General features: G+C 49.6%; 1 long non-coding RNA gene across 1 annotated transcript in view; it reads left to right on the forward strand.

Annotated features, from left to right (window-relative positions):
* The window catches only part of LOC110343617, a 28376-nt gene extending 10220 nt beyond the window's left edge, over window positions 1-18156 (forward strand). Inside the window, exons 2-5 of the long non-coding RNA XR_005876049.1 lie at window positions 1637-5031; window positions 9771-10395; window positions 13504-13614; window positions 16132-18156. This is a non-coding gene — a long non-coding RNA (uncharacterized LOC110343617). The remainder of the gene's footprint in view (window positions 1-1636; window positions 5032-9770; window positions 10396-13503; window positions 13615-16131) is intronic.
* The last annotated feature ends 255 nt before the right edge of the window (window positions 18157-18411 follow it).

The following is an 18411-nucleotide window of genomic DNA, read 5'->3' on the forward strand; positions in this document are numbered from 1 at the left end:
TTGCAGGTGGGCTGGAGTGACGTCACACACCGGCCTTGGGAGGACCTGGTGACTGTGGGTGAGGGTTACGAATGGCACAGAGTGACTTCAGAAGATCAAGAGAGAGACTCCAAGGCAGGGTGTGGGTTTACGCTGAAGGGGAAGGTTGGGAGGAGGAGAGGCTCTGGGGGGAAGAAGCCTGATGGGGGAGTCCAGGTGGATTGTAGCTCGATCGGGAGGTACAGCCTGGCCGTGGCTCACACGCACTGGCCGGCGGCTGCCCGTGAGGAACAGGGTACTGAATGATCTACCGAGGCAGCAAAGAACATCAGGGAAACCCCGGAGTGGTGCCAGGATCTCGAGTGAGCTGCTCATCGATCCTCCCACCATGGCTCCTCCTCTCTGCTCAACACCCGTTTTACTGACTCACTTCCCACGCTGACACCCTCTTTTCTGGGTCTCGCTGCTTACGGCCTCGTGTGCCCAGGGTGCAGTTCACTGCTCTAGTCTGAGGACACGTGGGAGACCTGCCTGGTGGCCTCTGTCAGGGCTTCCCCAGGGGTGTGGCTGCTCACTGCTCTGAGCTGTAGTCCGAAGTGCTTAGCTTCCAGAGGTCGGGAGTCCAGTCTTCTGTCCTGAGAGCTCGGCTGTGTTGGAGGAGTTTCTGGGAGGGGTGGGAGATGTTGGGGCCAGGTGGAAGGAGCATCACACACTGCTACCCCGAGGGATTTGAGACATTTATTCTGTCTGTGGTTCAGAGGACTGTAGGGAATTGCTACACATCCCTTTCAGGGGTCTAAAGAATTAAAATGTCGAGGAAAACTCATTTCCCAAAAGGAAGTGTACTGACTCACTGGTTATTTGAAATTCAGGGTGTATTTCTCAGGGAGATGATGTCACAGACTGTGTTCTGATCCCTAGATTGCCCTGGGACAGCCTTCAACAACAGAAAACTAAGTGGCCAAGGTAAGAGCAACCAGGTAGAACAGAATGCAGCAGAGGAGACAAAGTTTTTTAAAGGTCAGGTATGCAGACCCTTGCCTGTGGTTAATACTCTGAGGGTCATTGCACTGGGGTAGGAATTCTGGGAAGGAAAAGTGCACCATTTCATCAGAGGTGTGGATAATGATCCCTCCCATCTCTTTAGTGTGGCTTTATTAGGTGAATCCACTCTTCTGAGGAGTGGTCCCTCATCGAGGCAGCTGATTGGCCTAAGTTGATTAATGCTTATGTTTTTGATAGTTTGGAATGTCAGCTTCTTACTCAGATCAGATACAGTGATTTTGGACCACAAGGACAGGGCTTTCCCTTAATGGTTCTCCAATGCCACTGTAATATTCCTCCCTTCTGTAGCGGTAACTATAAAATCATTTAGGAAATGGACTGAAATTTGGGGAATAAATATAAATAATTTTCACTGTAAAAAATCCAGAGGTCCAAGTCTAAAAGTGGTTTCTAGAGGGAATTAGTGTCTGACTGAGAATTTCAATGCCACCTTCAAGTATAGGCGTCAGGCATGGGGTTCTCATATACAAGACAAGAGCTCCAGTCTGGCCTTTCTGATAAGACAATAAGGACATCTCTAGGACTGTTGTCTTTGGGCAAGGGACAGGTCTTCCCTAAGTTTGTCTTACCAGTTTTTAATCCCTGTTTTTAGCAATTGTTGAGGGCTGGAATGCTATAGATCTGCAGAGTCATGGGAGAGACCTTCAGGTGACATCACAGAGCCATGGAGAGACCTTCAGGTGACATCACAGAGCCATGGAGAGACCTTCAGGTGACATCACAGAGTCATGGAGACACCTTCAGGTGACATCACAGAGCCATGGAGAGACCTTCAGGTGACATCACAGAGCCATGGAGAGACCTTCAGGTGACATCAGAGAGCCATGGAGACACCTTCAGGTGACATCACAGAGACATGGAGACACCTTCAGGTGACATCACAGAGCCATGGAGAGACCTTCAGGTGACATCAGAGAGCCATGGAGACACCTTCAGGTGACATCACAGAGTCATGGAGACACCTTCAGGTGACATCAGAGAGACATGAAGAGACCTTCAGGTGACATCACAGAGTCATGGGAGAGACCTTCAGGTGACATCACAGAGTCATGGAGACACCTTTAGGTGACATCACAGAGCCATGGAGAGACCTTCAGGTGACATCAGAGAGCCATGGAGACACCTTCAGGTGACATCAGAGAGCCATGGAGACACCTTCAGGTGACATCACAGAGTCATGGAGACACCTCCAGGTGACATCACAGAGCCATGGAGAGACCTTCAGGTGACATCACAGAGCCATGGAGAGACCTTCAGGTGACATCACAGAGCCATGGAGAGACCTTCAGGTGACATCAGAGAGTCATGGAGACACCTTCAGGTGACATCACAGAGCCATGGAGACACCTTCAGGTGACATCAGAGAGACATGAAGAGACCTTCAGGTGACATCACAGAGTCATGGAGACACCTCCAGGTGACATCACAGAGCCATGGAGACACCTTCAGGTGACATCACAGAGCCATGGAGAGACCTTCAGGTGACATCACAGAGTCATGGAGACACCTTCAGGTGACATCAGAGAGACATGAAGAGACCTTCAGGTGACATCACAGAGCCATGGAGACACCTTCAGGTGACATCACAGAGCCATGGAGAGACCTTCAGGTGACATCAGAGAGTCATGGAGACACCTTCAGGTGACATCACAGAGCCATGGAGACACCTTCAGGTGACATCAGAGAGACATGAAGAGACCTTCAGGTGACATCACAGAGTCATGGAGACACCTCCAGGTGACATCACAGAGCCATGGAGAGACCTTCAGGTGACATCACAGAGCCATGGAGAGACCTTCAGGTGACATCACAGAGCCATGGAGAGACCTTCAGGTGACATCACAGAGCCATGGAGAGACTTTCAGGTGACATCAGAGAGCCATGGAGACACCTTCAGGTGACATCACAGAGACATGGAGACACCTTCAGGTGACATCACAGAGCCATGGAGAGACCTTCAGGTGACATCAGAGAGCCATGGAGACACCTTCAGGTGACATCACAGAGTCATGGAGACACCTTCAGGTGACATCAGAGAGACATGAAGAGACCTTCAGGTGACATCACAGAGTCATGGGAGAGACCTTCAGGTGACATCACAGAGTCATGGAGACACCTTTAGGTGACATCACAGAGCCATGGAGAGACCTTCAGGTGACATCAGAGAGCCATGGAGACACCTTCAGGTGACATCAGAGAGCCATGGAGACACCTTCAGGTGACATCACAGAGCCATGGAGAGACCTTCAGGTGACATCACAGAGTCATGGAGACACCTTCAGGTGACATCAGAGAGACATGAAGAGACCTTCAGGTGACATCACAGAGCCATGGAGACACCTTCAGGTGACATCACAGAGCCATGGAGAGACCTTCAGGTGACATCACAGAGTCATGGAGACACCTTCAGGTGACATCAGAGAGACATGAAGAGACCTTCAGGTGACATCACAGAGTCATGGGAGAGACCTTCAGGTGACATCACAGAGTCATGGAGACACCTTTAGGTGACATCACAGAGCCATGGAGAGACCTTCAGGTGACATCAGAGAGCCATGGAGACACCTTCAGGTGACATCAGAGAGCCATGGAGACACCTTCAGGTGACATCACAGAGCCATGGAGAGACCTTCAGGTGACATCACAGAGTCATGGAGACACCTTCAGGTGACATCAGAGAGACATGAAGAGACCTTCAGGTGACATCACAGAGCCATGGAGACACCTTCAGGTGACATCACAGAGCCATGGAGAGACCTTCAGGTGACATCACAGAGTCATGGAGACACCTTCAGGTGACATCAGAGAGACATGAAGAGACCTTCAGGTGGCTCCAGCTCACTTTTTCCCCGATGCTTCCCTCTTCTACCCTTCTTAGCCATCTGGTCATCAGGAGCTTTGCCTCCTTGGAGCCACTCCATACTTTAGCCACCAACTTTATCTTAAATTTGACATCACAGGTGTTGAAAATCATCAGGATCAACCCCCCCCTCATTTAAATACCTCTAAGGTAACCAAGACTGATCTTTGGCCCAGCGTGCGGTCTGTCTTGCTGAGCATGCGCCTCTGTACTGCTGGGGTGTCCTGTGGCTACTGGCTAGGTCAACTTGGCTGGTGGTGCAGGAGAAACTCTGTGAGTGTGTGTGTGTGTGTGTGTTGCTCACTTTGAACTTTGGAGAAACGTGTGTGTCCTGCCGGATGACCTCACTGATGTCTGCTGGTCCTCTCCGTGCAGGTACGCAAGCCTCACTTCTCAGCCAGGCTCATCTTGTCTCTGCTCTCTACCTAGAGGATCTGCTCAGTTTATCGTTCGGCATGAGTAAGAGACCTCATGCGGCCAGTGCCACCACCAAGGGTTTTATTTTTTTTCTGTGTGTCTCAGCTAGAGGTTCTATTGCCACGACGAAACACCCTGACAAGGAAGCAAGTTAGGGAGGAAAGGGTTTATTCATCTTATACTTGAGCATTGCTGTTCATCACTGAAGGAAGTCAGGACAGGAACTCAGGCGAGGCAGGAGCCTGGAGGCAGGAGCTGATGCAGAGGCCATGGAGGGAGGCTGCTTCCTGGCTTGCTCCCATGGTTTGTTCCAGACTGCCTTCTCACAGGACGCAGGGCTACCAACCCAGGGATGGTGCCACACACCACGGGCTGGACCCTCCCCAGTTGATCGATAATCGAGAAAATGCCTTACAGCTGGATCTCATGGAGGGAGGCATTTCCTCAGCTGAGGCTCCTTCCTCTCTGATGACGCTAGCTTGTGTCACGCTGACACACAAAGCCAGCCAGTACACTACCAGAGGAAGTGACGAATGACTTTTAAATTAATCTGACTTGTCATATGGCAGAGTTAAAAATTACTTGTCTAAAAAAAGGCCGGTGAACAAGGGCTTAATTTTAGCTAATGATTCTAAAACAAGTGCTTACAAAATGCAAGTTTTAAGTCCCGAACCGGAAGACGCTCTCTCAGACAAGCAGGGAAGTGGCCTGTGAGTAATTGTTCTCTCCATGGTCACTGCTTCTTTCCTAGGGAGGCTGGCACTGCCTGCAGTGAGGGGGGTGGCATTGGCAGCCTGTGAACTCTTAGGGTCCTGAGGGGTGGTGGCAGGGGCACCCGGCCTGTAGGCTCCTCTGTTGAAGTATCCTGTCCCATCCCCATCAGAAAAGCCAGGGAACCGAGGCATAGGGCGCCTGCTTGCTGGCACAGTTTGTAGCCTTGCTAAGTGAGATGATTTGTAAGATGATGACCTCTGCCTCAAGATCATACACTGTCACCCAGAGGCCATCATCCTGGGTGCTGCTTGTGTTGAAGCTGGTGGGCGCTGGTCTGCAGATGTGGTCCACTTAGCCATTCCCCTGCGGGTCTCTTCCATCTTTTGTCTGAGGAAGGAGCCGCAGTGGGGACTTCCAAGGCCTTAGCTAATGTGCAAATTCTGTTTCCTTCTGGAGTGCTCCATGACAGAGCCTGGTTGTATGTTGAAGATTAAAAAACAAATAAACAAAAAAAGCCAGACATAGGGCAGATACAAGGTGGGGGGGTAGGAGGGAGAAAAGCATGGGGAGAATGAGATTTTCTCTTTAGTATACATTTGTTTTTATTTATTTTTTATTTTATTTTTTTATGAGACAGGGTTTCTCTGAATTGTTTTGGAGGCTGTCGGACCAGTCCGGTCTCAAACTCACAGAGATCTGCCTGCCTCTGCCTCCCGAGTGCTGGGATTAAAGGAGTGCGCCACCACCGCCCGGCTACTATGCATTTGTTTTGTTCTAGCTGTCACAGCATTATTTAGCAGCTGACACCCTGCGCTCTTGGGTTACTTGTATCCTTTCCTTTTCTTTCTCATGCTTGCTTTAAAACATTCGTATTTTTTAATTTAAATTAAATTAAAAAATTTAAAGTAAAAATTTTTTTAATTCAAGATTTTTTTTAAGAAGGCAGGCAAACTGTTTTTTTCCCTGTCCCCATGGACAAAGATCTGGAGGTTTTCTTGTCTGTAAAATTGTGAAACAGCAAAATTAGTATTCAGCTTCTATTTTGCTCTCTTAAAATGTAAGTGTTCTCGAGCACCTGGGCTACATAGTAACACTCTGTCTCAAAAGGCCCACAAGGAAAAGGAAAAAATGTGTGGGAGACACAGGTGAGGTGTAACTAGTAGATTCCAGCTCCCGATGGGAAGCTGGGAGTGGCAAGTGGTGGCGCACATTTGTAACTATAGGGTGGGGGAGGCAGACTGGAGAATCTTTCGGATGTCGTTGGCCAGTTGGTGACACCTAACACTGACATCTGGACCCACACATATGTGCACACATGAACATGTATTAACCCCTCTCCTAAGAGTCCCTAACTTCTGGGTAATGAAGTGTAGAGACTAATAGTAAAAACTAAGGCAAGCCATGTACATAAGACTCTTAAAGAGGATTTATAATACTAACTCCTTTTCTATGCAGGAAGGTCAGACCTCCCCTGGAAAACTCTTAAGTCACCTTGCACAGTTTTGTTCTTCCAGAGAATAGGGTTCTGACAGCATCTGGTCTATTTTCTGCTTGGCGTTAGCCTCTCCTCGTTCTACAAGTGTTTGCTGACCGCAGGCTGTTGCATTCAGAGGCTGAGGGTGGTCAACCTGATCTTTGTTCCGTGCACAATTTTGACAGCCGGTTTTCACATAAAGTCTGAGGTTCCCACAACTGCCGTCACTGTGGCAGTCATTGGACTCTGTTGTTGTTGTCATCGTTTGCTTGTTTTGTTTTTCGAGACAAGTTTTCTCTGTGCAACAGCCCTGGCTGTCCTGGAACTTGCTCTGTAGACCAGGCTGGCCTCGAACTCACAGAGATCCGCCTGCCTCCCAAGTGCTGGGATTAAAAGCGTGCGCCATCACCACCACCCGGCTGCGGTTGGGCTCTTAAAGAATGGTAGCTTCTGCTTCCAGGAACCCGGGCGGACTTGATAGTGAGCTATGACTGACTATTCAGTGGACCAGCTCGGATTGTGTACCCTGAGGAGGTTGTGTGCCCAGGTGGGCGTCTGCCTGCAGATGGATGGTAGCTGGTCACCTGTGTGCATGGAGCTATAGCAGTTGCTGTGTTCGGGAGATATCTTGTGTCCTGATGGAACTGTGGGTGCTCATCCCTAAGGTGTGTGGAGTTTATAGGCTGGGTCATTGCATCGGCCCGCTCGGACCCTCGGTATCAGATGGCCACTGGGGCCTACGTGACCTTGTGTTTCTCCTCATGCTCTTGTCTCCCAGTCAATTCCTGTCTGCCATCAATCCATTGTGAGCTGTTTCTCCCTGAGGTGACCTGTGCATCCCTCCTTGTGGTGACTGTTGAGGTGATCTGTGTCTTCCTGGGGTGACCTGTAACTCTCTGAGGTGACCTGTGTCTCCCTAATGTGACCTGTGTCTCCCTGAGGTGACCTTCATCCTCTGAGATGACCTTTGTCTCCCTGAGGTGACCTATGTGTCCCTATGGTGACCTGTGTCTCCCTGAGGTGATGTGTCTCCCTCCCAAAGATTGGCTCAGAGGGTTAGGCAGAGGGACTGCAGAATGAGATTCTCCTATGGCGTCCAGGGATGGACGGGTGACTTCCGGCTGTGACTAGGTGGGGGCGAAAAGAGAAAGATTTCTAACCATGGGGTGTCTAGGTGACCTGTGTCTTCCTGTGGCTACCTGTGTCTCCCTAATGTGACTTGTGTCTCCCTGTGGTGACCTATGACTTCTCTGAGGTAACCTGTGTCTCCCTGAGGGGACCTTTATCCTCTGAGATGATCTTTGTTTCCCTGAGATGACCTGTCTCCCTGAGGTGACCCGTGTCTCCCTGAGATCATCTGCTGCCTACCTGAACATCCCTAGGGTGAGAAAGACACACGGGTCAGGCGACAGGAGTGTGACAGTTTTGGTGAAATGACTGTTTCCAACCACAGTTTAAGGCTTTGTGAGTTGGCTTCACACCCGGATTGGAGGCGGCGGCAGCTTTGATTTTCCTGTGCTTCCTAAATCCACATTTAACCGTTAAGCGCACAGGGTTCTGGTGCTGGCATCAAAGTGTATTCGTTTGTGTTGAGCGTGGGGTAGTCACCTTGGGCCGTCTGTTGCCCTCAAGGAAGCTTCATTGCCCTTTCCTTTTGTATGAGAGCCCTCTAGACACAGCCACGACCACGGCTGTCCATCTCCTGGCGGCGCCTAGGAGTTGAGATGAGAAGACCCGGGTATGATTTTAGGCATCCCTCAAGGCTCCGTCCCCACCAACTGCTCTGTGCTCCGGGCACCTCCTCCTGACCCGAGCTTTGAATAGGATTTGGGGGCTTGACTACCTCTCCTTCCCAGCTCTAGCTGTCAGTGAGTCTGCAGGAGGAGGCCTTCACTGTGCCCAGGAATATGAGCTGGCTGGTGAAATGAACGACCTAGCCACAGGCTGGCCAGCTCAGCTGTCTCCAGAGTTTAACTCCGGTGAAGGCGGAGGAATATGGGAGAATGGGGGGGGGGAGCACTCAACCTGCTCCAAAGCAAAGTGCTCTGTCCCAGGCGGCTCAACTACCCAAAGGGTGCCCAGCACAGAGCTGAAGCCGTAGGCATTTATTTTCTCACGGCGTGAGCTCTGGAAGCAAGCGTAGGGGTCAAGTCGCCAGCTGGTTCTGGTTAGGCTCAAGACAAGTATGTTCTCTTCTTGCTACGTCCCCGCCCTTTCTCCTGTAATCGGCTTAAAGAGTGCAGGCAGAGGATGGCTCCCCAAGTCCCTGGTTGACCACGCTTCCCATGGCAAAGCGTTTCTCCTTCCGGGTCCCTCCTCCCTCTGTGAGGACTCTTCTCCAGGCCCAGCCTACTCCCTACCTCACTTGTCCCCTAAGAATGCATGCACGTATGCATGCACGCATGCACGGGTGGCCTGTTGCACGTAGCAGCCATGTTTAGTTACCTCTTTCACCAATAGGAGGGATACCAGGGGCAAGCGTAATGGTTCAGAAGTCACCAAGGCATTCACTCCATCTTATGACCGGGCGTGGCTTGAGCCCACGGGCATGGCTTGAGCCCAGGCAGAACACCTGCCTCCATCCAGCCTTCTTAACTCCCATTTTACAGATCAGAAGTGGCCTAGGCTTGCAAGTGAACAGGGCTGAGTCCTAAGTAGGCAGAGAGAACGACCTGGGAGCCATCAAAGATTGGCTCAGAGGGTTAGGCAGAGGGACTGCAGAATGAGATTCTCCTATGGCGTCCAGGGATGGACGGGTGACTTCCGGCTGTGACTAGGTGGGGGCGAAAAGAGAAAGATTTCTAACCATGGGGTGTCTAGGTTTATTAAACAGGCAGTTTGATGCAGATAAGCCTTGGCATAAACATCATCTGTGCAAGGAAATGTTACTTCCAGCCTTTTGATGGACTAGACACTTATTACTAAAGAGTGGTTTGCAACCATCTCAGGAAATAAGCCAGGCGTGGGAAGCCATCCAGGAAGAAGAGGAGAGTTTGAATTACAAGTGGCGTGTTGCGAACTCCACAGTTCCTTTCCTGAAGGGCGTCCTTGCGTGGAGTGTGGCCTCATGCACATAGCGCCAGGTTCCGGGAGCTGAATCCCTGAGCAGCCATGGATGGCACTATGCTCAGCTCTCTGTGGCTGGCTCTGAATGCCTCCTTTTTTTGTTTGGATTTTTATGGCCTTTCTTTCTTTCTTTCTTTCTTTCTTTCTTTCTTTCTTTCTTTCTTTTCTCTCTCTCTTTTTTTTTTTTTGAGACAGGTCTAAGTAGAGTTCCAAATGCATTGTTTCCTCCTCCCAAGACCCAATACTGCCTGGTTCCCACCTTCCGGGCTCTCCTGAGGTCCAGGCTTTCCTCCGAAGCGGAAGCAAAGGGCCAGCCTGTCCTCCGAGGCCCCCACCTCCTTCCGTATCCCATTGCCTGTGATGGCCGCCTCCTGGGAGCAGCTCTCCAGCAAATCTTTTGAGACTAGCTGTCAGCCATCACTTCCCTAAGCCACCAGCATTGACAGCATGAGGAGCGGCTGGTTCTGCACCCAGGCTCCAGCACAGCTGAGCCTGGAGACAGACGCAGAAGGTCTTCATCTCAGCGTGTGTCCCTTCACTCCAGGGAATGTGCCCCTGCGTGGACTTGAAAGGTGCACATCCCTGACCCATCCGTGGCCCTGCTGTGACAGGATTGCGTGTTCCCAAGATCATCCCAGGAAGAGAGCAGAGGCCAGAACGCAGGGGAGGGATTGCACACGTGTCCAGAGAAACCTCTGTAGCATTCTTTTTTTTTTTATCAACACATTCAACTAAAAACAAATGACACAAACCATCTGGTTTGTTTAATAAAAACGGAGCAACGTAAACAGCTAAGGCCAACCTCTCAACAGACAGCAAGGTAAGTGGAAGCCAGCCATTGTTCAGGAGCAAAGGTGTAATCAAATTCTAATTTTCTATTCCAATAAACATCTTTGAATTAGTGCCTACTCCTCCACTAATTACGAAGAGTTTTTTTTATTAGCGTTCTACTTGATTAATAAAGCACAAAACACAGATTACCTATAATATTGCTCTCAGTCCCCACGGGGAGGAGCATCCGGGTGGCTTCTGCATGTGTTTAAATACTAAAGCAAGAGAAGCCATGAGAACAAGAGGGTTGGGGGGGGAGGGGAGCGCCAGTCAGGTTTTTAAAATTGGAAGGAGAGCAAAGGAACGTGGGAAGGCAAGGGAGAAGGAGATGATGTGATCATAATCTCGAAAACAAAAGAAATCATTAAAAAATTAAAAAGCATTTAATTTGTAAATTATCTGTGCGAAGCCTCCCCGCACAGTAGCCTCCATCCTTTTGTGCTGTCTGGACAGAACATTCTGGTGCTCCAGTTGGCTTCCAGTTACGGGCAAGGAAGGAACCGCGAACCCCATGACTCAACAAACCCATGTGGAGTTTATTGGAGGGATAGGTGCTGGCTAAAACCAGGGGAACAGAGATGGAGGGGGAAGTAGGGAGAAGGAGGGAGAGGAAGGGGAGGAAGAAGGGGCGAGCACGTGGAGGCGCTCTCTTAAAAGGGGAGGCTTGCACACCCATACTGAGTCCTTGCGCAGCCCTGTAACGCTGGCGACGTAGCCATAATGCAGCTAGGCAACACAGGGTCCTTTGAGCTGTCTAAGGGTCTGCCTGAATGCCGGTGTGCGTGTCCCGCCCATTGTCAGGGGGCGGGGTCAGCGTAAGGCCTGGGGTCCCAACACTTTTAGTGTCAGTTTATGTCTTGGGTTTTAGGAGGTTAACTCCCTAACCTATGTCGCAGCGGTGGCTCTCGACTTGCAGAGGGTTGAGGAAGAGTGCTGAGAGCTGTCAGTCTCCGGGAGGGTGTTCTGCCTAGCAGCAGGGGCTTGTGTGAATGATGGAACATTGGCCAGGGAGAGCACGGCCCGAAAGCCCGGAGTTCTGCAGTGTTCTTGATGGAGGCCAGAACGCAGTTCGGTTTTGTGTCTTTGCTGTCTTCTAAGTGAGCACCTCTTTCTTTCTCTCTTGATTCCCCCTCCGGTGACTCTGTAACAAGCCTCTAAGACTCTCCCTCTGTTGTCTCCATTGAAGTCTTCGAATTCGAGGGGCAAGAGCTTGTAAGCCGCTGGTTCAGGGTGGTTCCTGGCACCCTAGCTCCCTAAGAAAGTTTCTGTCCTTCTCAAAGACACCCCTGTATTTCTGTGTCTTGGACACCATGCTCCAGAGTCCCGGGCAAACACGGGGAGAGAACCTGCTGTACCTTCAGCGAGGCTATAGCTATTGCCCAGACCTGGGAGTGACACTGGGCATCCAGAGGTTGGGAAAGCTTCTTCCTGGTGTAGGTGAAGCAGCGGCAATAGAGTTAAGCGTGACCCTACAACGGCTGAAGGGCCCAGACCCTCACCCAGGCCCCTGCTTTGGCAGCCATGACAGACTGCAGGAAAGACCCAGCAAGACGTAGGTCCCTGGCTCAGCTGCACAGTGCTGAGTTCCCGACCTTCCCTAATTACTGGGAATAAACTGACAGATGCTCTCCATGTGGCAAGGAACCAGTCAGAAGTTGGCCGGTGGGCTCTGGAATGCAGAGCATAGCAACCTACCTGCAGCTGCAGCTGACCAATCAACTCAGGACAGGTTGCCCAGAGTCCGGAAGTGCACCAATCCTGAGACTGTTGGGGACCCCAGACACTCCCCTTGTTCTACCCCAATAAATTTGCTGCCCCACCGCTGCTTGAGAGGTTCCTCCTGGTTCCCACCTGCTTCACCCGCTGTGTCGAATGGATGGGGGAACCTGAGTTAACTCGTAAAATTAAGGACTCTTTGCTTTTGCATCGGATCGGGTCTCTTGGTGATTTTGGGGGTTCATAGTTTGGGCACAACCGGGCCAGATTGAGAGCTTACTGAACCATACTCTCAAAACTCAGAACATGCAGATAGACACATTTAGGATGGATGCCTATGCATGCGTACATGCTCACGTGTGGGTGGGCTTAATTTCCGAGGAGATCCAGTCCACCCTACCCCAGCGCCACTTAGGGTAGCTTTCTGTGCCTATGCAGACAGTTACTATAAATAGGACTTTAGCTTTTGCCAGGAGCCGTGCCCAACCATTTCCCCCCAAGAATGTCAACAGTTTCACGAGAAGGCATTACTTAGGTCCTGGAGGGTTGGCTTCCATCTCCTACCCTGAATTCATCCATGAGGGAAAGCAGGGCCAGAGCTCGAGCAGGGACAGAAGCAGAGATGATGGAGGGACACTGCTTACTGGTGTATGGTTCACATTCAGCTACTCTTGTCAAACATTCCTGGACCACCTGCCCAGGTGTGGTATGGCCCTCCCACATCCATCATTATCAAGAAAATGCCCCACAGACTTTGACTACAGGCCAATCTGATGGGAGGAAGATTTTCAATTGAGGCTCCCTACGGGCTTCTGTTGAGTTTATAAAACAAACAAACAAAAAAAACCAAAAACAACAAACAAGCAAACAAAAACCTAACCACCACAAGTCCTGAAGGAGGGAAGGTTAATCCAGGTCACATCGTTACGATGGTTGCTAGACTTTTAGGGATTTCTGAAGGCTGGTTGTCAGGTACAGCTATTATTAGAAATTAAATTACACCGACTGATAAAATTATATCGATACCCAGTGAATGCTCAACAGGAGAAAAGGCTTGCTGCATTGATGTTGGCACTCACAGCACTAAGTTTTTGAAACAAAAAATAGAAGGTTTTATTGCAGATGACCAGCAAGAATCATTTATGCTCTGCCTCTGTGGTGACTCTCCATGTGTGATGTCATTGGTTGCATGGCTGGCTTTGCTCCTGTTCATTGGGAAAACCAGAGCCCCGAGAATTAGGAACAGGGCAGGGGTGTTCCCCAGAGGGTAGCATAGGAGCTTCCTTGCTTAAGAAGTTCACATCTGGTGTCTCAGCCTTAACAAGAATACTATTTGCTAATTACATTGACTGTTGACTCTTTTTTTTTTTTTTTTTTGTAGTGGCCATGCCTTAGTAATATCGCTGCTGTGCCCCAATATTGGAAAAACCTCTAAAAAGGCCACAGAGGCATCATTTACATTGTCACTGGGCCAGAAGACACCATGTATGGGGTGCGTTGACTTTGTGTTGCTGAATGTCTAGACTACTGTGTGTGGTAGAGTCTTTCCCAATGAACACACAGAGAAAAGGAGGACCTGTGTCTCCGGGATTGGAGCCCATGCCCCGTCACGTTGAGTAGGCCATGTTCAGGTTGGGTTTTGCTGGCCCCTTGCCTCCTCAGTGCATACACACAGAGCCTGTTTCTCGAGGGCAACTGCGCCCTCCCTGGTTGCAGACAGCTGTCCAAGGACACAGAGCACCGGTGACCAGGTACTTCTGTGGTGAGCATCAGGAGCCCTTAGTGGGTATCTGTTGCTGGAGTTTCTTGTCCCTTCCAGGTCCCGCCACCACTTCAGCCCCAAATAAACACACAGATGCTATGTTAATTATAAAACTGTTGGCCGTTGGCTAGTGCTTCTTATTGGCTAACTCTGCCTTAATTATTAACTCATTCCTATAAATCTGTGTATTTACACATGGTCTTGGCTTACTGGAGAATGCCCAGGCCTGCAATTCCTTTCACAGCTACATGTCATCCTTCAAGGTCTCCCTCTGCCTGCCTTTCCCAGAATTCTCCTTGCCTCCTGGTCCCGTCTATCTTCCTGCCTCTATTGGTCAAACAGTGTCTTATTCATCAACCAATAAGACACACACACACACACACACACACACACACACACACACACACACATATATATATATATATATATATATATATATATATATATATATACACACAGAAGGACATCATCCCTCATCAGGTATCTGTTGTGGTTTGAAAGAAACTCGCCCCCAAAGGTAGAGGCACTAGTAGGAGCTGTGGCTTTGTTGGAGTAGGTATGACCTTGTTGGAGGAAGTGTGTCACTGCGGGGGTGGGCTGTGAGGTCTCCTATGCGTAAGCTATGACCAGTGAGACAGTTCACCCCGTTTGCCTCTACATCAAGATGTAGGACTCTCAGTTCCTTCTCCAGAGCCATGCCTGCCTGCACACCGCCATGTCCAGTCACTATGATAATGGACTGAGACTCTGAACTGTAAGCCAACCCCAATTAAATGTTTTCCTTTAGAAGAGTTGCAGTGGTCACGGTGTCTCTGTGTTCTGCTGACAATGGCGCAGCAGTCTCCGTATGTTTCTAGAGCTGGCTGTAAAATGCCCACCAGGACACTGTACTTGAAGCTGTTTCTATAACTCCAAGCTTGGGCCCGGCCTGTGGGGCTCAGTGCTGATGCTGCTCCCACATTGGTTTGACTTCCTTCTGATGGCTGCTTGCTTGGAGGTTGGCTACATATTAAACACTGTCTGGCATTCCTCAACACCCTCAGTAGGTGTGGAGTCTCAACATGGCCTTTTGACTTGCCTTACTGCTCTTGACTCTAGAGCTAAAGCTTCATTTAAGTGGCTGTCTTAAGTGGGAAGCTTTTGTGACTATGACTTGATTAACAGCCTGGGGTGGCTTGATTGAGAATGGCCCCTATAGATTAATATGTTTCAATATTTTTATATCTAGTTGGTAGAACTGTTTGGGAAGGATTGGGAGGCATGGCTTTGCTGGAGGAGATGTGTCACCGGAGGCAGCTTTGGAGTTTCAAAGGGCTTCTACCATTCCCAGTGCACTTTCTCTGCTTCCTGCTTGTGAACAAAAATGTGAGCTCCCAGTTGCTCCTGACACCGCGCCATTGTGGTTGCCAATCCTTTGAAACCATAAGCCCTACTAAATACTTTATTTTACAACTTGCCTTGGCCATGGTGTACAGCAGGTCTTTCTTTGGACTGCCAGCTGCTAAATAATAATGCAGAGACCTTTTACTAACCATGAAAGCTTGGCCCTAGCTTAGGCTTTTCCCAACTAGCTCTTAAAGTTTAAATTGACCTGCTTATATTTATCAACGTTCTGCCACGTGGCTTGCTACAGCTCCTCCATATTGTCTGCCCACCTCCCCAAACCTCAGAATCTTCCCCAGAGTTCCAGTGTCTGCCTGGGGGTCCCACCTATCCTCTCCTGCCTAGATATTGGCCATTCGGATTTTTATTAAACCAATCAGGAGGTGCCTTAGGCTGGTGAGGAATGACAGAGACACGTCATCACACTGCGTATAAAAAGATCATCCCAACAATGGTGCTTTTGTCACAGCAATAGAAATGTAATTAAGACACTGTCATTGATGCTGTAAAAGCTGAACGGCTGGGAGGTACCGATGAAAAATCAGGTCAAAGAGTCCCCTTGGGACATGATCAGAGTGGGCTGTGAGGAAGGTGCAATGGAGGCTTAAGAAATGAATGCCAGGCCGGGCGGTGGTGGCGCATGCCTTTAATCCCAGCACTCGGGAGGCAGAGGCAGGTGGATCTTTGTGAGTTCGAGGCCAGGCTGGACCGATAGCCTCCAAAACAATACAGAGAAACCCTGTCTCGTAAAAAAAAAAAAATGAATGCGAGGTCTCTGAGGTGGGTGGGCTCTGTCTCAGAGATGATTTGACTTTGCCCTGAACTGAATCATTAGACATTCATTTTTCCTCCCCCTTATTTTAGGCCAAGTAAGTCGTCGTCGTGAGATAGACGAAAAGAAACCCAGAATAAAATGGCAAATGAAGAAAGAAGCCGCCTCCGTGTGCTGGGTGAAGAAGAAGACCCAGGATAAGAAAGAGCAGGCTCCACTCCGAAGGGTGAAGGGGCATGAGGAACTCCCAGGAAGGTGTGGATCACACATCCAGCTCCGCCCTCACAGCTCCTCATCATGGGGGAAGGGAATCAGAAACCTCATCCAGAAGGTCCACAACAGGGGCCACGGGAAGAAGGGATGGGCAGAGCCACCCTCAGGGTACCTGAAGACCTTGCAACGTTTTCAAGTTCCAACCTTCCGAGTTCAACCCTTTAAGACCCAACCTCCAGAGTTCCAAGGTCTTGCGAACCTCAGAGGCGTGGCCTTGATGAGACCTGGCAGGAAGGGTCAGTAGTGGAGAGGAGGGACTCTTCATTCTCCTCAGTTCACAGAGAACCTATCAGTTGAAACTGTCATCCCAGGGAGTCGAAGGACAGGGCACAGTTGCAAGTCAGGAAGCGTAAAGTCAACCTGGCCCAACCCTGAGATGAGAGACAGATAATGGGAAGAAGTCGTGGAGAGCAGGAACCAAATGCTGACAAAGCCAGAAGGCACAGTTGCAGGAGACTTGGCCAGCGGAGTGAAGTGTACTCATGGGGAAAGCTTGCCCCATCCTGAGTGTCTGGGAGCAGATCCCATCAACAGAATGAGTCGATAGCTCCAGGACTATCGCAGCACTCTGGAACCACTAATATGTCCTGAGACTCATTGTCTTAGAAACTTGGAACTTCAGAGCACCAGCAGGCTACAGATACCCATGCCCTCATCCTCTTGGAGGGTGTGCAACACTAGCAGGGTATAAAAAGGGTGGATGCAGCTCTCAGTGCCTTGGCTGCTTCCCCAACTCTGAATTTGCTTGGGGAACACCCCTTAGCCAGAACATTAGCTATCGCAGGTGGTATGAACTGGGGTGGAGGGGGAGGTCTCAGGAGGGTGGTAAAATGTCCAACCCCACAGACGTTTTAAGTGTGGCCCTCAGGGTCCCTGGTGCACAAAGGAAGTTACTACTGTGAAGACAGCTACGGTGTGCCGTGAAATATTGGGCTAACTAGGCAAAGGTGTGTTACATTTGTTTATGCAGCATTTGTTTAACTATGTGAAGATGTGTTGCATTTGTGTTAATTAAATAAAATTAACCTGGGCTCAGAGGGGCGGGGTTGGCAACTAGTCGACAGGAAGAGCCGGGAGGAGCATCAGAGTGTGATTTTTTTTTTGTTTTGTTTTAGTTGGGGTGGTACGGAATGAGAGAGGTTTCCCAGCTAAGAGAGAAAGCTATGCAGTTGCTTCTGGAACTCTCTGAGCTCACAGGTTTTCCCACCCTAGCCTTTGAATCTCAGCTCTGTTGGAACTCCAGCAATTTAATTAAAGCAGCAGCAACGCAGCCCTTGTCTGGGGGAACAGAAGTCTGTTATCCCCCCCCAGGGGCTACGGTGGCTTTGGGAGCCGCCGCTGGAGGCTACCGGGTTAAAGCGACTGAGAGGAAGGTAAAAGAGCAGGGGTAGGCACAGGACACACGTTTGGTACAGCCTCAACACGGGTGTAACTCCTAGGAAGCAGAAGAGCCCACAAGCCAACTGGTGGCCCCCTCTCTTGGGTCTACCTCTCATTCTAATTTTAGAGTCACAGGAAGAAGCTGTACCAACAGTTCACCTTTCCTTAATTTTTTTTTAGAAAGCTGTGTCCCACTTTTTTCTTTTAAACTATGTATTTTTTAAAACACCATTTATCAATCAATCTATCTATCTATCTATTTTGCATCCCTGCCTCAGTTTCCCTTCTCTCCTCTCCGTCTCTCTCCTCCATGCCCCACTCTGTCCCCACCCCGCAACCCACTCCTCCTCCTCCGTTAAAATGTACCTTTGGCATTTTGGCACAGGAAATCCATAGCCAACATTGTGTGAGTGTTGATGTTACATGTGAAGCAGGAAAAACTGAAAACTTTTCTTTTAAAATCAGAAATTCACCGAGTGTCCCCTCTGTTCTTACTCAGTACGGCGCATAAAGTCCTAGCAAGAGCAACGAGAAGAAATGAAAGGGACACAAAGGGGAAATGAGAGAGTATAATCATATCTACATACAGACGGCAGGTTCCTTCCTATTGTTAAAGGAGCCTGAACTGTCCGCCAGAAAAACTCTTAGATGGGATAAGCATTCCCAGCAGAGAGGCAGATTTCAAAATTAATACACAAATCCTAATAAGTGTCCTATGC

Source organism: Mesocricetus auratus, unplaced genomic scaffold (genome assembly GCF_017639785.1).
Source record: "Mesocricetus auratus isolate SY011 unplaced genomic scaffold, BCM_Maur_2.0 Super-Scaffold_15014, whole genome shotgun sequence".
Lineage (NCBI taxonomy): Eukaryota > Metazoa > Chordata > Mammalia > Rodentia > Cricetidae > Mesocricetus > Mesocricetus auratus.